At 39.3% G+C, this 23,226-nt stretch overlaps 1 protein-coding gene and 1 pseudogene across 2 annotated transcripts in view; both read right to left on the bottom strand.

The window, feature by feature from the left end:
• The window catches only part of CDK14 (cyclin dependent kinase 14), a 318,431-nt gene that overhangs the window by 252,807 nt on the left and 42,398 nt on the right, over positions 1-23,226 (bottom strand). The gene's annotated exons all lie outside the window — the stretch shown is intronic.
• LOC128784137 (pre-mRNA-processing factor 6-like) lies at positions 1,834-5,637 on the bottom strand (annotated as a pseudogene).

Genomic DNA, 23,226 nt, shown 5'->3' with positions numbered 1-23,226 from the left:
TTTAATATATGATGGACTTGCCTGTGGAGTTCCCAGAAAGGCAGAGTATCCAGGCTCTGCAGCAGCATTGCAGCCAAAGTAACCATGCATATGCTATCTAGGCAATTTACAGCAGTCTTTTTGAAAAGATATTGATTTACAGTGTAGCACTGCCTCAACCCAACACAGAACTGCAGCCAAAATAGCTAATGGTGATTTCACAGGAATTAAGGGGGAAAACTCAACATTCAATAAAAGGATGAAACTAATCAGTCCCAATTCAATTTTGTCCCAGCCCTGAAAGATACCAGCAAGTTCTAGAGTGACAAAATGACATTATAGAAATAATCTATGGGCCCCTGGAAACAAGTATGATGAATACCACTATCCACTTTTACATAAGCAATAAATATTAAAAAGTATTTAAAATTTATTCAGTCAAAATATGAACTCTCAAGTTAGTTTCAGCATTTTTAGGATGAAACTTAGTATTTAATTTATGAATGCACAAAATACACAAAGCTGTGAGTAAGCAATAGACACCTACTCGATGCTGGGAATCCACTACTCAGCCCAAGAAAGCTTGAGTGTGGTAGGAGGGAAAAGAGGGCAGCAGGAGTAAACCCTCAGAGAGGGTAAACCCTCAGGGAGGGCTTCTCCAAAAAGGAAGCAGTGCATCTTCTCCATCTCCTACTCCTAGAGCAACCCCTGCTGGCATGTGCTTCAGATGGCTCCTGGCTCCCCAGAAATCTCCTGGGGCTGGGGGAGCACTGGACAGACTATACTAGGACAGGGAATAGTAATGTGTACATCAGTGAAACCCTCAGGAGGAGAAGCATGCAGCTCAGCTGAGATCTTCAACATCCCGAAATATTTTTCATTTTTATGTAATGATGAGGTAAAATGAATTAGCAGGCAAAACACAGCCCGGGCTCCACCCCGGGCAGCTCCAGTGACCCTCATCACAGAACCATCACAGAAGGAAATGGGCTCCCCTGTAGAGTTCCGCTCTGAAGAAAGCAGAGTGTGCTCAAACTCAACTCATTTGCTCAGGTCCTGCCATCATCACCAAGACTTACACATGTTGACATACTTACTCATACCTGAAGCTAGCATCAGTGGCTCCAGTAACATATAAAACTGAATGGCGTAAACAAATTCTATAAGACGATTCCAAAATTATGTAGTAGTTGTTTTCTTTTCCCCTCCTTTTCCCAACCTTAGTCACACGGGCATCTCCAGACTTCTCAGTTTGTCAACTTGGTTTCTAACCAGACAGGTGGCTTCAGATCTCCTGAAAAAACATGACTTCCACTCTCTTGGACAAAATTTTCTTCTCCTCTCTTTCAAGTGTGAGGCCCAGAAGAAAACATGAATAAGAGTTTCCAGTTGAAATTATGAGAAAATACTTTCACAATGTTTACAATTTTGGCCTTATTCTGTCAACAATAAATTTGTCTGAGGCTGAGGGAGAACAGGACAGAAGGATGCTCAGGAAAAAGAAAAAATAAGATAGTGAGTAAGCCCCTGTAGAGACCAATATGTGCCAAGAGACATTTGTGTCCATTCCTGCAGGGCTGCTTTCCAGTCATTCTCCAGTCTGTCCATACTTGACTGACCCTCTCCAGATGCAAAACCTGGCACTCACCCTTGTTAAACTTCATACAGTTGATCATTGCCAAGGGGTCTTACTTTGTCTAAATCTCTCTCTGCAGGGCCTTTCTGCAGTGAGATACAACTAACACAAACCTCCCATAATTAAAAGTTAATTATTTTTGCTGTACTGAAATTTTTTTTTAAAAAATCTATTTATTGCATTAAAGCTCTTCTTGTTGCCTTTGTTTTTGACCTTCCTCAAAAGATCCAGTTCCAGGTGGGCTTTGTCTTTTGTAAGTACATTCTTGGAAGACACATCTGTATTCCTTCCCCATTACTTGTTCTCAATTCCACCTTCTATATAATTCCTTTCTACATTTGACTCTTGTTAGGAAGTCTTTGTTCATCCATGCAGGCTTCCCAGCATTTTTACTATTCTTATCCCCCTCCTTCTCCTCTGCTAGCCCCATCCCTTGCCCTACTCCCAACACCATTTGTAGACTGTAGTTGAACATGGCTAGAGCACAAATATGTGCTCTGCTGCTGCCTGTGGTACCACAGAGAGGGTTGGGGAACCTGGCTGGAAGGCAAAGGCTATCTAGAATTAAGAATGGAGTTGATGGAACACACAAAGACCCCTGTAGCATGGGACTGGGTTTCTTCCAAGGGAGGGGGGGAGAGTAACTAATCTAAAAAAAGTTTCAATACAATAACTAAAAAAAAAAGTCAAATAACTATGGAGTTCAATTTAGATTTTAAAACTCTCCCTGGAAGCCAACTGCAAGTACAAGTTTCACATTATCAGTACTTTAAGTCCTGCCAACACTTTCATCCCAGGGCAGACTGCAAAATGCTATGTAGCACCTGGGAGCAGTTCTTCACCTGTAAGGAGGTATCTTTGGAGCTTTTCAAGATGATAGAAAATTGCTACACTTAAACCAGAGAAATTACACAATGTCACAGCTCTGATGGTCAATTAACTAAAAATGCAAACCATCATTTAGTAATATGGCATAGTAAAAAAAATGCCAGTAGTTACTTCTGTTCTGTGTGGTCATACTACACATTAGTAAAATGAACTTGAAAGTAATATCCCAGTTCCATTAGTCTACACTGAGTCATCTGAGAGGAGGGGAGACAGGGAGCAAGGAAGAAAGGCAGCTAACACTTCCCTCCTCTCCAAGAAGTAATAAGCAAATGCAGTAATTTGTAAAAGTTTCATATATCCATATGAGCCCATTTTCTCCTCATAGAAGAAAATGCACGGCTAAGGAGAGCCACTGCTTCTCAACACAAACTCTTCCATTTTGACAACTGTAGACTCAATATACAAGGAAAAAATGAACACTTTTGAAATTTTACTCACTCGTGAGAGTCATTTAGACATCTAGCTAGCCACTTCAAAAGAAACTGATAATATTTCATGAAGAAATTATTTAACAAGACACTTAAGAAGTTGTGTCCAGAAACTGAGTGCTGGATGAACACCTGTCCAACCCCAGTTCATATCCTTGCTATCACAGGTGACCTAAAATATGACCCCCTTCCTTAAATTGAGAATTTTGAGTTTAGTTTGAGTTAGAATACATAGAGTACAAGAAGACATGACCTTAATAAAACAATCCAGCAATGATACAAATGCATTGAATGCAAAGAAAATAATTTTTATCTTAAGATGGCAAGTGAAGCAGTGGTAATATTGCACAATGGAATGCACGACAATGCACAATGGAATGCACATGTTATTCCAAGTACAATATGCTGTTAAACTTGCTTTGCAATACCAATAGTTGCACTATACCAGATGCATTATCTGGTATGGTGGAACTTCACTTAAAAAGTCACTGTCTGAAACAAAATACAATGCAACACAGTGCCAATTAGTTTTGCAACTTATAAGACAAATAAGGCATTTTGTGGGTTTAGCGATGATTCCATATACAGTTTGTATTACAAAGCCTCCCATGCTTTCTCTACGAGCTCTTTTTGTTCCTCAATTTGTCCTTTCTTAACCCACAGTTTGGGGAAGTCCTCATAGTGCTTCAAGGCTTCCTCACAGAGCTCCTGGACTGCAGCAGTATTCCCAAGCACCCATCCCAACCTCACAAATTTCATGGAGACCCTTGCTGTGGGGGCACTGCTGTGAGCCTTTGTCTCCCTGCTCTTTCATATTCATTGTTCTCTGACTCAAGCTTCATGGCAGCCAGCCAGATGTCCTCACTGTTGGGGTTGCCCTGGAAAACCAGGGCCAAGATGCTTCTGGCTGCTGGCACATCTCCTGCCGGCCACTTTGATTTAGCTCTCATGAGCCATAGCACTTCTGCTTTGGGACAGTGAGCAACAGCTCTCTGCAAAAGAGCCTCCAAGGATTCTCTGGATCCATGGTTCTTTTCAAAGTAGGCTGCTTGCAGCCACACGTTCTTCTTGCTCAGGAAAAATGCAAGGAATAGGCATAAATGGCTCAGGCATGCTCCAGAGCACTATGAGCAACTTAACTGTTTGCATTTCCATCCAGGTTGTTTTTTATCTTCTTCTTCGAACCCAATCCCAATCACAGCTCGCATGAATGCCTGGCATGTGGATACACTTCCAGCTTTATCACATTGCTCGGCATCTTGTATCTGGTATTCCCTGTTGAGTTCCACACTGTTACACCTGAGATGTGATGGCTCTGTCAGTGATTTTCTTCACCCTCTGGGTGTTTCCATTGGTTTACTCCAGTTTGGCAGCAGTAATCCAGAAGTGACAATCCATCCGAATATTCCCCTGGGCTTTGTTAAGGACTTTATGAGCATTCTCGCATGTCTCCAGACTTGCCAGTGCCAGCCATGGTTCAGCACTGGTTGGACAGGACTCCACAGTCCTGCTCAGCATGACCCTGGCATCCTGAGGTTGCTCCAGCTCCATGGCTGTTTTCCGCAAATGCACCGAGTTTGGAACATGCCCAAGGGCTTTCCCAAGGACACATTTCTTGGCACAGATATCCATATCCAGCTCTGCTGCTCTGATATAAATCCAGAATGACTGTGGAAGGTGCTGGACAGCCTGGGCCACAACAACCTTGGCTGTATCTCCAGGCTGAAGCTGAGCAGCTTCCAACCAAATATCTTCAGTCTTACGGCACATCTCTGTTCCTTTCAAGATGTGGTTTCAAGCCACCTGGAGTTTGCCAGTGATCTCCAGTTGGGTTCATGGATTGGTCTCTTGGACAGGTTTCAGGAATAAACAGGCGTTTTTCATATCATCAATATCTCCTCCATGCGTGGGAATCATTGAATTCAAGTCTGTCAAATACCCTTTCAGGTCCACTACAGTCTGGCCACTCACAGAGTCTGACAGCTGGCTTAGCCTTGTATCCATCAAGGTGCTCCCAGCTTAGCCAGTCTTCATATCCAATTCACCTGTCTCAAGTGTCATCAAGCCTGGTGTCATTCCTCCTGGGTATGGCATATTCTTTCCCCTTAGATATGAAGTATTCAATCCACCAAATTGTGTCTGGTGTGGGTCTATGGAAGTATGATTCTCTCCTGACTGTAAATGCTTTGCAAAGAAGATGTCAAGGACAGGAGTCAGCTTCTCATACAGAGGATTCCTCTGACACTTGTTCCTAGCATCACCAACCTCTGGAATACTCAGGTACTCCTCCTCAGTAACCTCTGCTAACTTCCACTTCAAATCTGAGAACTGCTGCTGAATTTTGGGTTGTTCCATATGGTATTTTCCTATTTCCTCTTGTTGTTCCCTTCTCTTTTTTCTGCCTTCATCCATCCTCTTATCCAAAGCCACTTAAATAGCATCTGTTTCCTCATCACCTTTTTCATAGGGGCCACTTGAGAACAGGCTCTCAGTGAAATCATCATAATTGGTGTTATTCAATTTCTCATCTTCATCATCTGCTGTCTGCTTCTGCTTAATCTGGTCCCTCACAGTTCTCTTCCCCAGCGGGGCATGATGATCATCCACGGGGTCATTGGCACCACAAGCAGGCCTGATGTCAGAGTGGGTGGTGAAACCTGTGGCTCTGCAGCCCAGCCCCAGCACATAGCCCAGGGACATGGGCATACTCAGATTAGCTTCTTTGGCGGTGTCCCAAGACCCAAAAGTGCCCAGTTTATATATGGTCAGATTCAGGCAGGAATGCCCAGCACCTCCCCAGAGTGGGGAATTTCACAATGGAAGGATATAATCCTATACATCACAGCATATTTTGGGGAGTCCTTGATGGCCTAGGTGGTTACAGCTGCCCAGTGGGGCTATTGAGCCATTTCAGTCCCTTGGCAGAGAGGACCTCTTTAGGCTGGGTTTTGTTATGACAGCTGAATCAATTTGTGAGAAATACTACCTTGCTACCAAGGGTTTGCCTCTTTCCCTTATCAAACACCCAGGTGCAGCCTTAGGGTTGATGTGCACTGGGCAGCTGTTGCAAACAACCCACTATTAACAGTTCATCAGGAGTAATGTTCATGGGAGTAGAATACATAGTTTGGTTACATCCCACAATGTAACCCAGGACACCCAGAGAGCTGACAATACTCATGTTTGCAATTAAAAAAAAAAAAAATTAAAAAAAACCAACCAAAAACACGCTAATCAGGAAAGGATAGTAATATTTCTGTGACACAAATTTTAATAATGAATACTAGAGAGAGACTTTACAAAGTTTTTCTTTAGAGACAATTATAAAGAAATAACAATAGTTTTTAATATCTACCAGTATAAATCCCAGGGATGAATCCCTGAAAATGTTTAATTTTTGAGTTATATGTATTGCTACAGCTGATCTCCTGGAGGGACAAAGCTCAGTGATGCCCTATTTCAAAGTCATCCACAGTATTTTAGCTAGGAGAAAAAAGCTTTCTAGAAATGAATTAAACTTAACACAAAATGATGTGTTCACCTCCATCTCTTTCTTAAGTTTGAATATGTCACGCACCAAAATTCTCATTTTCTTTGAAAGCACTTCATTAGTTTAGCTTCCCTTCATTTTCACTTTGAGATACTCACATGAAAGGCTTTGGGTTTGGGTTCATATTGGAACCCAAGTGTTATTTAATATTTTCCTTAATGACATAGATGAAGGGATCAAGTGTACCCTCAGCAAATTTGCTGATAACACCAAGCTGAGTGGTGGAGTTGACACACCTGAAGGACAGGATGCCATCCAGAGGGACCTGGACAAGCTTGAGAAGTGGCCCATAGAAATCTCATGAGGTTCAACAAGATCAAGTGCAAGGTGCTGCACCTGGGCTGGGGTAACCCCCAGTATCAGCACAGGCTGGGGATGAAGGGATTGGGAGCAGCCCTGCCCAGAAGGACCTGGGGGTGCTGGTGGATGAGAGGCTGGACATGACCCAGCCATGTGCACTCAGCCTAGAAAGCCAAACGTGTCCTGGGCTGCACCAAAAGCAGCGTGGGCAGCAGGGCAGGGAGGTTTTGTCCCTCTGCTCTGCTCTGGTGAGAGAGACCCCACCTGGAACACGGCACCCAGCTCTGGGGTCCCAGCACAGGAAGGACATGTACTGTGTAATTTCTGTTTTATAAGGCTTAATATTTAATATATTTATAAAAACAGTATTCCTTCAATAACTTCATGACAGCTATGGTTTAGTTCTCCTTTCTTTTCCTATTTGTTTCTGAAAGTTCACCTGTTTTTCAGAGTACTGCTTAACACCTAATCACTATTTTCACACTATCATCCCATGGTCCTACAATTCTTATCCAGAACAATGTAATTTGTTTAGACTGACCATTACATATGCATAGCTGCAGTTAATTTCTTCATATGCATTAGTTTATATGTAATAGCATGAAATACCATTATCATTTTATCATCCAAATAATCTATATTGCAAAATCCCTGGGTAACTTTTGGCAGTTCAATTAAATAACTTTTTTTAATATGTCAGTTTTTCATCCCTCTTTCACGTCTTTCTCTCCTACCTGGAGGGTTAATTGCTATTCCCCTCTAAGTCTCAAAAACTGATATTTTGCCAGTTCTGCATGGCATACACAGCACATGTGACGGATGTATAATCATCACACAAATCACAATGACTGGAAAATCTGGTGATAGCAGAACACTGGGTTAGATGGGGGCATGACACGAGATTAAACAAGTGGTTGACAAACTAAATAAAAACACTCAAGTAACCCCTGATTTAAGAATATTTTTGGTTCTCATGATAAAATATGATAAGCAGCTGTGAGAATCATCTCCCCTCCTTCCAGCTCAGTTTGTCTAGAAACTACCTAATGGACAAGGGTTTCACTGCAGTCACCCATACTTTTGTTCTTTACTAATCAAATTGGCATAGAATGATGATCAGCAGAAAGGCATGTCAAATCTCAAAGTGATGCAATGCTGAGTCAAGTAGTCCCAGGAAACAAGCACCAGAAGTGCAGGTATTGCACTAATATCCATCTGTTCTTAGGTTAAATACAAAGGGTTGGTTTTGACCTATAAAACCCTTTACAGTCTGGGTTGCTACCCCCTTGCAGACTGCTTTTCTTGTCCTCTTTTATCTCAGTAATTCAGACAAGAGGGTTGCATTCACCTGGGCATTCTCACTGAAGGGCACTTCAGTCCAGAAGCTGATAAAGCTTTAATGCATGTTGAGCAGCTTATCTATTTTCCCAGGACTTCTTAGGTGAGAAATAGAAAGCATCTCAGGAGGAGTGAGCTGCTGAAGATAAAAAACTTCAGAAAGGACAAGAGAAAAGCCTCTTCCACATACTATTAAAAATACTTCTATGAAATACAGTTAGTGGTGGCACAGCTGCTGCAGCTTAAATGTTCACATCCTCACAGAGTATTGCACCTAAGAGGTTTTTTTCCCTCCCCAGACCATCTCTTTCCATAACCCTAGAGCTGAACCCCATTACAGTATGTTCTAAAATAGACTCTCTATTGTTCTATGATCTTATTAAGCAGAAGAACATGGATTTTCACGTGGCTGCAGAGGGCTGGGACAGATTTATATGTCAAGAGATTTATTCAAGAGCAAATACATGGCCTATAAAAAAAATTCAAGAAGCCTCCTAAGTTTTAATAATTTTAAAATGAGCAAAATATTGATTTCAGAAAAGGGAGAGAATTTTCCTTACCTTGTTTCAGATTTTCATTAATTTTTTGAAAGGAAATTTTAAAGGAAACATGCTGGTTTGGTCTACCAAATTCAAATTCAAATGAAACTTCTTTTGGTTAAATGACATGGAAAAAATATATTGATTAATTTATCTAGCTTAAATCTATCTCTCTTGTATCAAGTTGAAGAATCCTATTACATGAGGAAAGGGAAAAATTAAGGTCTACGACAAACAAGGGGAATGATTCCATAGAACTGACAGGCTGAAGTCTGTGAATGGACATCTTCTTCCACTTAAATCACCACTACAGGATTTACAGCACAATGTTTCAAACCAAAAACGCTACAAAACACTTCATTTAGTTTTGCATGAGAGCTCTCTGTAGTACTGAGATGTGGGAGGGGTGTGCTTCCAAACAGTGAGAGAAATTTGGGTAGAGATGGCCTCCAAATTGAGAGGCTCATCACCTTTCCAGGGATTGATATAAGGCTGACTGGCTGGTATTTCCCTGCATCCTCCTTGCCACCCCTTCCAAAGGTCTGGATAATGTTTGCTTTCTTCCAGTCTTTTGGACAGATTATCATGACCTTCTAAAGATGATCATGAGCAGCCTCCCCATGGTATCCACCAGCTCTCCCTTCCATTCGTGGATGCATTAAACCCACTTGCAAAATCTTCTGGGGGGGAAAAAACTCAAACCTGGTACTATATTTAATTGGACTGATTTAGCAGAAAGCTACTATGAAAATTATTCTTAATGTATCATAAAACAAAGTCAAATCCCCTTAAAGCAAAAAAAAAAAAAAAAAAAAAAGAGACAACATGAGCCATATAGTTCATGGATTAAACTATGTAGCAGTGAACACACTTTCTTAGAAACTTGTAAGAAGCAGTTACCGATGCTTGATTATTCTGTTGCTCTTTCAAATAGTAAGATATCTTCTAAATTGATACTTAAAAATAAAATTAGCATTGCCCTAGGAGCTTAGTCATTAAAATACATCTTCACTCTACTATGCTCTTAATAGACAGAGAAGCAATTTTTTTGTTCACAAAACCCCTTACAGCATCAGGAGCAAAACAAAAGTTTTACCACAAAAACCAATAGTGCATTTAATTATGAAGTGGAAAAAGAAGTTTAAATAGGAGAAGCATGATAACATATAAATTATGATTCCCCTAGAGCATTTCAAGGACAAACTGCAACCTAAAGTTTAACTGAGGAAAGGTATGAAGGCCTCAGAAATGTAAATGCTGTAGAACATCTCTTTTGAGGTATGATTCCCAATAGAAGTGGGAGAGCCTTTATGCATAAGGTACTTCAGTGTAAAATTATGGCTGCTGTCTGACAATATTTTTAACAAAAATGACTGAAAAAAATCCTTAAATGCTTTAGAACTTATAATATTGGGGGCTTATATGTCTAATGGAGTACCTGTCTATCCTCAGAAAAGGTTGCAGAAATAATTTAAAATGTAAAAAGACGGTACTAGCAGAAACAATTACTACAATTACAATTTTTACTGAATAAAAATTCAGACAAGAAGAATTCAAACAAAGATTCCACTGGAAGCCACAGTGGTATTAAAACCCAACAAAAGATCACTTTTAAACATCTTACGGCTGTTTTGAATTTCATATGCCAGACACAGATCTGGCACTTCCAAAATAAACTGTTTCTATTTGAAATGTTGCAACAGAAATACACATCTCATGCTCTACACTTGCACCAGGGGTGTTTATATTCCTGGGGAGTCTCATTAACCTGTGTGCACCCAGTATGTTGAGAGATAAACATACAAAAGCCTGGTTGTTCTTTAACTACCCATGACAGCACGAACCACCAATTACAATACATGCACAGATGGCTAATTGGTTTTATCACAGTTTTCACAAGTCTGGGAAGGGAGACACCACCTTTCCCAATTTCTCTGAAGGTTAGTACCAGCAGCACAGAACCAGTTCATGTATTGGGGCCCCTCGGGTCTTGTTGCCCTACTTGGTCAAACAAAAAATAAAAACTTGTATTGTAGTTTACATGTTGTAGCTCAACACCCCTGATTAAATTTTATCTAGGTCTTCAGTACACACATTGATTTTATCTCTCAGTTACTTATGAAATGCTAAGAAGATTGCCACATATGACAAATTCTAAACATTTGAGAACAGTACAAAGTTTACAAGACTCGCAATTGATTTGTCAGGAATGGCAACACTGAAACCCTATTAAAATAAATGCAAGAAACAGTCTTCAAAGCTAAAGGTAAATTCTAAATGGGCATAGTGGTTCAAATCTATTGTATGCAATATTATTTCTTCCTCTAAAATACCTGATGATATAGATCTCTCTCAGCTGTATTTTAACAGGAGGACTAGATCACAGGCTTCTGTAATTGAGTTTAAACAGCAACAGCAGCAACAGCTTCCATCCCAGAATCAGCTGTCTAAGCTCTGAATATCAGTGAGTTTCACACCTATTTGCTGAAACAGAACAGGGAGACTGAGGACTCCATAGAGAGATCTGAATTCCGTAAAGGACCTCCAAATATTAGAGATCATCTTCTCCTACAGTCCTAGACTTTTGCCCATCTCCCTAAAACCTGTTTCTGATACTGCCTTTGCTCCTAGCCTTCCATACCCACTCATGTTTTCACCCTCCATTCATAGCCATACACACCAATGTGCTTTTCCAATATCTTCCTGAATCCACCAAATTCCTTATTAGGCTCCCTTCTCTTGGAGGATATTTCACATTCTATATGATTATTATTTCACATTCTATATTATTTCATATATTAGAAGCACTGAATATATTCAGAGGAAAAGCAGTATCCTTGCCCTCACAGTCTCCAAACACCTCAGGTTATGGCCTGAATCCTTAGGGGATATCCAGGAGCAGTTTCCAGGTGGAAGTTCCATTTTGTGTTTTAGCACATGCACAGGTAGGTTAGCACAGGTCCATTAAGGAACTGCAGTGTGCTTTTACAATAGGAAATGCTAAAAAATTTCAGTTATGCTTTAACAGGTTTCCAATATGCATTAATTAAGAGTATTTTCAGCATGCCAATTTCAGGAAAAGCTGGATAAAATGACAGAAGCAGAAGAAAAATCCTGGGAATAAAGTTTAGCCCCTTCCAAACTTTAAGTGTTTGAGAAAATGAGGATGTGTAATTTCTAAAATTACCAATCATTCCTACACCTCCTTAACTTTCCTGAAAATTGGCATCTGCAAAATGATGCTGCAAACAGTGTGGCTTTCAGAATGCATGTGCTGTCAAGTCAGGAAAATAGTTCTGTCTGCCTCAACATGGACTCTGGGATGTACCCGTACTCCTTCATGAACATGGAGAGAAAGCAAACAGAATAATTTGGAATTTTTTTTCAGCATAAAGAATAAAGGGTGCCCTCCATCTCATCCTCAAAAATTTACACTCATTTTTAGGCTGGGATATTTCTGCTTCAAACAAGTACTGAACCTAAAATGACTCAATTTTTTGATAGGCCTTCTTATTGACCACATATTTTTTAAAAACAACTGGCAATTTAGGGGTCAAGCAATTTAAATCTATCTTTAACAAGTATGGCTTAATAATGTTGGCTCACTGAGGACTGCTTATTAATATGATTACCAGCAAAGCTGCCAGTAGTATTTACAGAGGTCTGAAATAAATTCTTTTCCTACATTGGAATAGTTAGACTATCCTTTTCTTATCCTTGTTCTTCCCTGCTAGTAGCAGATGCCTCATCACTAAACAAATGGAACAGTCTTTGCAGACACATCATTCCAAGGACCATGCCAGGCCAGAGCACTGCCACTTCCCAAGCCATTTCAATGGAGATGAAGAAGTAAGAAATGCTCTTTCACAAGACAGGGGGAGTTTAGTACATGAGAGCATGTACCGGCCTGGGAAATACAGTTTCCAAGTTGGTATGTTGTTTTGTAGGATCTCAAAATTCAAAGGGTTTGGACTTGGATTTGTTTGTGCTAAATTAATATTTTAGCCTCTCTTGTGACTCTGCCAACTGCATTCCTCTAAAGCTCAACTTTTGAGAGGACAGGGGGCAAGCTATCATTGAATATTAAACTGCATAATTTGGCATAAACAGTAGCAAACCACACAGATCAAGTGCATCCCTGAGGTCACTTTCAAGAAATATTCATTTACATTTTTTAATTGCTGCTTTTAATTTCAAAACCAGGTAACATAAACAACATTAGGCCTGCCCTTATCAAACAAATGTTCTTGAACCAAAATCTGAAATTAAAGTAATAAAAAATGAATAACAATTAAAGGTATGAACCCATTTCCATACAATGCACTAGGAAGCCTGTATATTAGTACTAGAACAAAACACCTAAGAGGAGATTTCAAAAAATGCAACTCAAAACCAGACAATAAAAAAACCCCACTTTATTATATAAAGTTAAAAATTCACAGACTTGGGCCTTCCTTTAGCAAAGGCCAATCCATGAAGATACATGAAACAGAGCCATTAATACACACATGGTGTGAAAACAAAGACCACCACAAAATAAAGCCAACCCTCAAAGAACAACCAAAAAAACCTCAAAACAAACACATAAGAATTTATATCTAAAGTGCTACATGCATTCCCTGAATCACACGTGTGTGATTCATATAACTGGAATACTTCAATTCATGTAAACACTTTCTGAACTAACCCAGATGTTAATGTAAGTTTGGCATAAGTCCAACTAACATATTAATATGATAAAAAATTTTGATTTACTCCCCTTGTTCTTAAACAATTACAGCTAGGGAAAAGGTAGGGTGGTGCACAGTTACTTGTTAATTTGCGGTGCAATATATGGTTTTACAATAATAAAGTATGTTTAGAGCAGAACCAAGTAGTAGAAGAAAAGCTTTTCCTTAGACTGTCTCATGAAGGCCTTTATACTCAAAACATCAGAAATAAAGTGCTCTTTCACAAGAAGGTTCCAAACTTTAGTCTTGGCAAAGGTTCATTTCATTGTTTTTGACCAAAAGGCTAAAAAAACTACATGAATCCAAAAAACACATTAGAAAGGATAAAACTTCATTGTGCTATGGGAGCAAAGGAATGCAAGCAATATTGAATAGCTTTTGTCTGACTTCATCTTTGTATTTTCAAGGCCATCCTCCCTAATACCCTAACATCAGAATATCTTCAAGATGTGCTAAGAAATCTATCTTCAAAATCCACTGAGAAAAATACTCATTTCTTTCTCCGTCAGATGGAAAATTAAGGCTCAGATGTTTAATAACTTGCTAAAAGCATCACAGCACTTTCTCTGCCAGAAGAAACAGTATTTGAATACAGGTTGGCTCTGAAGTTAAAAGTACTGTGAACTCTAATGGATTCATTTAGTCCTGGCCTTTTATACAAATTTTATACTGCTATCAAATTCCAATGAGAAGATTTCCTTCGATGTCACATTAATGTCTTCCACTCAATAGAACAACCTTAGGGTTTTAAGGTTTGCTATTAAACTATTCCTTTGGCTTGACACCAGCATCCACAATTAGTATTAAAGACATGAAATAAAATTAGATCTGAGGCATTGTGCACTATACCATAAACATGTCATCTTTACTACCTCCTTTCACATCTCCCTTCCAAAAACATTGCCTTCACTCACTGCAATCTATTAAGATCTGCTTCTATCATAACATTCCCTCTAAGAAAGAAATCATGTTTCCTAGTAAGCACTGAACTGATTGCAAAGCAGCCATGACTAGAGAACACTAGCAATATTTTAAAAGCCACAGAATTCACTCATGCCACAACTAGAGCAAACACTTCAAACAAAACGTGCTGTAATTTGCTCAACTTAATGGGAAAAGTAATGCCATTATGGAAATGCGTGGACACTGCACATAGTGCAAGGTCAGTCAGCAGTGCTTCATCTCCATAATGTCTTGGTTCCTTGTAGGCATTTTTTAAAACATATTTCATATAGTGGATTTTTTTTTAAATTTTTACCAGAAAAATGTCATGGTTGTGATATAGAACAAAACTATAGCAAGCATCTTCTTAAATTTAACTCAGTCTATGTGTTTCCTGGATACCTACTCAAGTGCATCCCTAACTGAACACACCTACAGACTCAGACACATTGACATTTGCAGACCACCACACCTTAGCCAGCTGGTTCCACAGCACCTGACACTGCGTGTCACCTGTGCTCACTGCCCCAAGCACCACTGCTCCAAAAGTGCTTGAGCACATTTTGCATGTGTGATACCAAAATGCTTCTGAAGCAGTTTCAGAGTAGGCAGTTCTAAAGTACCGCCTCCCAAGCTTAAGCATTATAAACTTATATCCAACAGTCAGTTAAATTTAAATCATTTCAACCTTAATTCCTCTATCATATTTCATGTTAAAAATGCTATTAAAAAAACCTTTTTCTATCTGCTCTCAAAAACTGCCCTTTCTCCCAAAATTTTCAGTAGAATATGAACATTGCCCGACTTAAAGTCACCAAAAATTTAGTTTGGCTTTCATGAGAGCAACTGCAGGAAAAAGGCTCCAAAGAAAGGCACTGACAAATCCACATAGAAGTCATATTTTCATGGTTACTAATGACAGTCAGAAATCAGCAGAAATGCATTTCATTGAGCTCCCAAGAATTAGCATTAGTGGATCAGCGTTAATGCAAGCAATAAATTTGCAAAGTGTAATGAGGTTTCAGAAGACAAATAGGAAAGCCAATGTACATGACTCCAGGCTTTGTTTCACCTCCCTCACAACTGTAAAAGTCATGACTTTACTTATCAGTGTGCATTTTATATAACCTCATGGTAGACTCAGTTCTTAGGGAGGAGAGGATTGTGGGTTTGTTTTGTTTTTTTTTTAGTAGCTTTTATTCATGTAGGATTTCTTGGTTTTACACAAACAGAAACATAGATCAGACATGGTTACATAAGAAGCAAAAAAGGTCATCATGGGAAAACATTTTGCAGTAAGTACATGGTTTTGTTGAGAAATGGCAGCATTGAATGAATATAATTAAAAGCGTTTTCTTTACTTTGTGCTATAAAAAGAAAATTACCTCCAAATGCAAATTTGGTAACCTGTTCTCAGACCCATCAGCTGCTGGCTTCTTTGATGAGCTGTGAGTCCTCAACTAGAATTTCATCTACAGAATATTGTTAGATTTAAGATTTAAGCCCACAATCTCTATGAAGGATTTTTTCCTTCAAGAATAAAAGCCACTGGCAGATACAGAAGTTTGTCCTTCTTATTTCCATATAGAAAATGAACTATAATCAACCCTTTTACTCAAGCAGAAAAACTTATTTTAGAACTTAGAGTAAGTTGCTGCCGAAGGATTGTCCTTAAATGGCTATACAGTATCAGTTATATCAGGTAATAAAAGAGCTGGTTTTGACTAACTGGAAGTGTTGTATTAAGTTTGCAATTTCTTTAAAGCAAGAAATACACAATGATGAGCTTCAACAGTTAACACATGTATTCATATTTTCAATTTATGTTTTACTATTAAAAACCGAGCAATTGAGGTTTAATAAATAGAAATTGTTTCCATATCATTTGTCTTAAGCAGCATTTAGAAGGAAACTGGAACTAAAATTGATTGATACCATGATTTAAGATGTTTGAGTAAATAAAACCATTTTAAATAGTAGACAGGAAAACCCACAAAAATAAATTTCACCTTTTAACAAGTACATTATTGTCTGCAGTTATTAGAAATCCGAAAAGCTCCTCATTGTTATTTTTTGGTGATTGAAGAACTGGTACATGTCATTGCTCCAGGCTCATATTCGCAGATACTCTGAAGATGAGTGCAAAGCCTCCTGATTTTCAGCTACCAGCTAGCTTCCAATTTCTGAATGAACTAGTTATGGAATTAAAAAAAAAAAAAACATTTGTTGAAAGATTTAATTCTTCAGAAATAACTATTACTGTCAAAAACTGATTCAACATTCAAGAGGTTAGCAGTCTGGCTTGAAACTTCAGCATAAGAGTATATCTTACCCAACCCAATTAAACTTTCAACTTTTTTTTTTCCTATTCAAAACTATTCTGAATCATAGTGCTTTAAAGGTTATCCTAACAATTTAAAAATGTAAAATTTAGACCTTTTTTTACTTATTTGTCTTTAAAACGCTTTTCTACCATCCTATCTATTTGCTTAATGCTAAATCAGTTTAGTTGTATAAGTACATAAAATACTTTTCCGTGGCATGTTTTGATGCCACCAAAAATACAGAGAAAATCTTCTACTGCTCCAGTGATTTCACTGCAGTCCCAAATAAGCTACATTCTGCATTAGTCTATTTGTCATACCAGAGCTTACCGTTAAAACCTTAGCTCCATTTTTCATAATCAGTTAACAATGGAAGTACAGAAACACTGTACAGAAACCTGCTCTAACCGCTGCAGCTAGACAAGTGTTTACACTCCTGTCTGGCTCTGAAGCCCCTCTGTCCCTGCTCAGTGCTGCCAACTGCTCCCCGGCAGCGCTCCAGCGGCTTCCCTGCCACACAGCTGGCACAGTCAAACCCTCTGCTTGCCTTCTACCCACTCCAATGGCTGGCATCCCAGTGGATTAGGTTGATCCCAGTGCATCAGTGCATCCTTGGGCACAGAGCAGACAGGAATTTTTCGAAGACCCAATACTCACCTTCCAAACCAGTGATTCAAGTCACTTCTCTAGTCTGCTGAAAAGCATGTTATTGAGACCTGCCACTTGATAGGGCATGCCATAGGAAAACCGTAACAAACTGGGAACACTTCTTTATTTAAATGGACTAATATGTAACAAGAGCATTTTGCACTAGTCTGTAACACGGGGAAACAGATGGCAATAAAACTAGCAAAAAAAAGTAGGATAGATTTAAAAGGGTTGAAGCAATTTTAGCAGATGTTTATTAAAGGAATGCTCAAGGGACAAAAGCAGTGAAGGTAAAAATGCCAAAAATCATTTAAAAAAAGAAATACATTTTAAAAAGTAAGGCAACACTTTTGGCAAGGAGAGGACTGATAGATGGATGCAATCAGGTTTTGTAGACCTCTGAAGCTAAGACTTTGAGGTTTAAAGTAAAGCAGGAATAAAAGGGCTTTATCCTAAATCACACCCAATGCCAATTTCCTTGTTTCACTTGAAGAAAGATGCTGCAGTGCTGTATCAGAGAAATCAAAGCTCAGCACCATATGTATGAACCCTCTTTATCTGCAAGACTTAAAAGACTTCAAAATGGCCTAACTCACATAAAGGTGACCTTATCAGCCATTAGACAAAAGCCAGCCTGAGTTTAAGGCCCGCAGACTGCTGGGGAAAAACCATTAGCTGCCACAGAACCCATTCACATAAGGAAATTTCACCTTTAGATCAGAAAATGTAGACACCTGCTTTTCCATTATTTTTTCTGAGTGAGAGAAAGGGAAAACAATGAACAATAAGTTTCTTTCCTTCATGAATATATTTAAGAGTCATTCTTCAATGAACAATTTGATATACTCTAAAGCTTTAAGAGATTTGTCTTAAGTAGATGCAACAGCAGAAGGGCCTTTTTGTGGATGCCAAGAAAATTTTAACCTGTGTGAAAACAAGCCAGAAAGTCACTGTGGTCACAAAACACAAGCAGCAAAGAAAACTGCTCATATAAAAAGGGCCAGAGGTTTTCCATATTCACACATCAAAATTAACACTTTAAATCATTCCCTGGTAGTTAAAAGCTGAGTATGACACACTGCAAACACTTCAACAAAAGGCATCCTAAACACTTTTATAGTTTCTATCATGTAACAGAGACCTGAAGAAGAAAAATATCCTTTTTACTCACACATAGCCTTTAAAGAAGTCAGCCACTTGCAAAATAAATTTTGGCAAATAAAGTACTACCACAAGGCAAAATATTTGTCTAAACATACAACCTAAAAGATTTTTATGCAATAGGAAAAAAAGATACTTTTCTTCTAAATTTCCCAAATTTGCTCCACCAACCTTTCTTGAAATAGTTTTTGTATGATATATTATTATGAAACAACTTTCATTTTTTCATCAATCTCACAGCAGGCAGCACTTTAAGAGTGCCCAATATGAAGCTTACTTAATCAGCTAATTTCCAGTTGCACTCCTCTAATTTATCCCAGTGGAAATCAGTATCACTGAATGGTCTACAATAATTTTCTTACTCTCTAAGTAAGCACAGGAAAAGAAGTTATGAATATAATGTTTTATTTGCCTGCTATCTGTATCTAAGGCCTCTATGCACATCCCTGTATTGCACATAGAGGGAAGGATGCAGTATGTATACACACCACAAAATACGGCTACATAAAGATAAGACTACATATTTAAAAGCCTGCACTTGCAATTATCATTTATGGCTACACATCTGCCTCTCAGAATAGTGACCACACTCTTGTTGAAGTCCCACCACACCACTTCACATGCTAATAAATCTGAACTAGCACAATGTATTCTCAGCTATTTACAAGAAAAAGACATTCTAGGTTTCTTATTTTTATTTTATTCTACATATACATGACTATAAGTGCTCCATTTCAGAGGCATGAACAGGTGGTTCTGAGCATGAAGCACTCAAGGGTGGGCTGGGGGAGCAGCATGCACTGAGGCAGCCCACACCTCCTTAAGCAGGGCTGCTCCTCTGTTCCACCACCACGAGGCTCACCTGCATCATCAGTGCAGCTGAGACACAGGCAAATGGTGACAGTTACCTTCCCAGGCAAAGCAGAGCTGGGAATGGTTTGTGATAAGTCGATGTGTCTTGCACAGACCCAACCTAAAATGCCAACCTTTCAGGTTTTGTGCAATACTCAAAGAGCCTTTTGTGGAATACCTAAAGGCCACTGCTCATATTAGTCAAAACACAGATTAAGATCTCCAAAAATATTTGCTCAGGCATTCCAGAATCCTGCCCCAGAGTCTACTAAGAGTAACACGGTCAGTGAAGCAAGTGTTCAGCCAAATGAGTAATGCTAGGAGTCAAGAAAACAGCTGGGCAGACACAGATGCTATCTAGGTTGCTCTTTCAGACAAACAAAACATTAAGGGCTCTGATTCAAACTTTGCAATAAGCTCTGTCAGAACACCAGCTACTGGTGCTGAAAATCCAGGTGATTCTAGAAAGATCAGACAGCGAGGAAAAAATCCAGCACACATAATCATTTTCAAAGGCACACACACCTTTGATATCAGCCATTTACGTAACAGCTTCTCTGCACCAAAAATAAAGTCAGCACCATTTTTCCCAGAATCTTAACCAACCTCCCCTCCAAGAACAAGAACAGGGAATGCTGTCAAACATTGAACCCTACAATTTTCCTTAGTACTGTGATCCTGCATTAGCACTTGGCATCCTCACCTAAACGGTTCATGACAACCACAGCGCCTCTGACAAAGTCTGGCTATAGAAAAAAGACTGAGGCATGCTGCAAAACAACTTCTGAAGTTTCTAGGTAACAACGTGGTTAGATGCACAAGCAGATTATCGATTGTGTCATAAATGTGGAAATGCCTTCACTGTATTGAAAACACCATAATAAATGTAGACTTCATTTTCTATCAGGAACAGAGCATCAGGGGGAAAAGAACCACACCTGAAAGAAACTAAAAATATTTTAACTTCTAGAAGAAATAGTGAAAAGATAATTTTTCTCTTTCAAGCATTTCCAGGCAGCCTGAAGTAAGAATTCATGCTTGCAAAGTAGACAACTAAGTACTGACATGCTCCTGAAGTAGTTTTTGGGTGACATGAAATCCCTTATAAACAGAGACTGCAAAAGGTCCCTGATGACCAAAGATTGTTGTACTCTTCTTCAGAAAAAGACCAAAAAGAACAGTCAAGGAAGTACAAACTAATTACCCTCACTTAGGTCCTTGGAAAAGTCATGGAGCAAATCTTCTTGGAGCACATTTCCAGGAACATAAATGGGATAGTGAATGGCAACAGATGGCATGGATTTAGCAGGGGAAAATCTTGCCTGAATAACAAAATTGTCTTCTCTGCTACAAATCTTGACTGGATTTCTGGACAGCATGAGAGAGATGAACATCACTGACTTTAACTAGGTTTTGACAGTCTCACACAGCATTCCTGTGTTCAAGTTAAGATGTTAACATTCTGGATGGGTAGACAACAAGTTGGGCTAAAGAATGTTTAGCTAGCTGTGCCAATGGGCTGTATTGTCCCTGCAAGCTGGTAACAAATGGGGTGCTGCAGGGGTCCATCTGCGGACATGCCCTGTTTAACACCCCTATCAACAACCTGGAAGATAAGAGGTGGGGTGGGATGTTGGTATCCAGGGCTGCTATCCAGAAAGACCTGCACAGGCTGGAGAAATGTCCTGATGGAAAATTCATGCAGTTCAACAAGGACATACTAAAGTTCAGCATCTGGGAGTAAAGATGTCCCAAAAGCTGTCCCTTCCTTCCAAGGCTGTGGATGAATGCATGGGGCAGATCTGCAGACACAGCCCTGAGGAGAGTGGCAGACTGAAGCTTCACAAGAGCCCCATGCCCACAGCAGCAGTGGGGGTCAGTAGCTGGACCAGGAGCCAGGGAAATGACCCACACCTCTGCTCAGCACCATCAGACCACATCTACATTACTGAGACCAGTTTGGGACCCTTCAGTACCAGGCACTGACAAACCCATGAGTTCAATGGAGAGCACCCTAGGCTGGGGGCTAGTCAATTTGTCTTGTCAAGGGGTATAATGGTCCAAGATTTGCTTAGCCTGGAGAAGAGACATTTTCAGGAGAATCTAATAGCAGCTCCCCTACAAGGAGGTTATGAAAAGACATATGAGCCCTTTATGATAACATATAGTGGGAGGAAAAGGAACAAGCAGCATAAACTTCTCTCTATGAAAGAAAGAGAAAGTACATAAGGAGAAACTTTTCAACCCTGTTGACAGCCAAGGATTGGAATAAGTTATCCAGAGAGGTTGTGCAGTCTCCATCTTTGGACACTTTCAAGATCACTGAAAAATCTCTGAGTAATGTAATCTATTTCATAGCTGATCGTGCTTTGAGGGGGCCATTATACAAGAGATTTCCTCAGGTCCCTCTTGACCTGAATTATCATACCGTTCCAGAGAATTCTTTCTACTGCTGCAAAGACCATATCTGCAGTAGAGTACTTCTGATAACTCACTGAAAGCTGAAAAGGCACAGTATTGAGTAAGATGGTGATGCTAACTACTCAGGCCAATTCATTTACTCACACTTGAAAGATTTCCAAATGAGATTTGGAATGTAACAGGAAAAAATCCCCACATTATTTCTTAGTTACTTGAATGTATACATTTGTCTTGCTTAGAAAATCACAAAGCAACTCTAATAATCCCTGTTTAATTAAAATATGATATACAACTTTGCTTTGTAAAATGTTTCAGTATCTAAAAATGAAAGTCTGTGAGTCTGGTATCTTTCCTACATAACGGACAGAAACTGGCCAGCTCCCAAACAGCCTCACTGCAGAAGCCAGTCAGGTGAAATGAATGCAGGAGAAAGGAAAGGTCCCTTCCCACATGTGGAAGTACTGATTCAGAGATGCTCAACGCTCAGCATTTCAAAAAAAAAGAAATGTAATATTTGCCTGTTCAAGCTGAAAAAATATGTCCTAAAAGAAGCACCTTTAATTTTGGAAGGAAAATTCCCAGCCTATTCAACTCACCATGATGAAACGCATGTTACACAACTGAGAAAGTATTCATTTCATAGCACACAAATTAGCCACTTGCTAGAAGAAAAAGAAACGTAACTTTTGGCCTATGCTCCTAATGATAGGTAATTTTCATTCCCAGAACAGGGTGATGTTTTATTAAGATTTTCCCCAAGGAAAAAATCAAGGTGTTGTTGTGTCAGTTTTTAAAGCAGCAATTCAGCAGCTGATCATTTGCATTAATTGAGTATGATACTGGTGATGATTCTCCTCTGCAATCACTGGATATGCTCCATTTCTCCTCCAGATGGTCTTCTCCCAAGTCCACAAAATTGTCTGGGAAGCTGATAACCTTTTACAAATTGACAGCTATCCTAACAGTAACTATACTTTCCTGACATTTACAGAATACATAACAAAATACTGGAGTCCAGTTGTTTTCATTGTATAGTTTGGTATTTTGTTTTGGATTGGGGTTGGTTTTGATTTTTGGGGGTTTTTTTGTTGTTTTGTTTTGATTTTGTTTGTTTAGGTTTTTTTGTTTTGTTTTGTTTTTTTGTTGTTGTTGTCTTGTTCTGCCTTTTTGGTTTGGTTGTGGGTTTTTTTGGTTTTTTTTTGGTTTTTTTTTTAAGTACATCCCAGAATCAGGCTAAGGAAATTATCAGTGATTTGAAGAAAAATAAAGAAAGAAAAAAAACCAGGGGAATCACATCTCAGGTCTCTATCTGGGCATATGCCTCACTTGTTGGGGAGTGAAGAATGAAATTTCACACTACCTAAACATGCTGAGTATCACTCGACTCCAGATGGAGGGAATAAAATCCCAGCACTGCAATGGTGGCAGACATCCATCTACTGGAGTAAACTGCCCATTGAGACATGGGAGGTCAACAGACTGTTAAGGAC

Source organism: Vidua chalybeata, chromosome 1 (assembly GCF_026979565.1).
Source record: "Vidua chalybeata isolate OUT-0048 chromosome 1, bVidCha1 merged haplotype, whole genome shotgun sequence".
Lineage (NCBI taxonomy): Eukaryota > Metazoa > Chordata > Aves > Passeriformes > Viduidae > Vidua > Vidua chalybeata.
The sequence above is the reverse complement of the archived record's forward strand: the minus strand, read 5'-3'. Positions and strand labels throughout refer to the sequence as shown.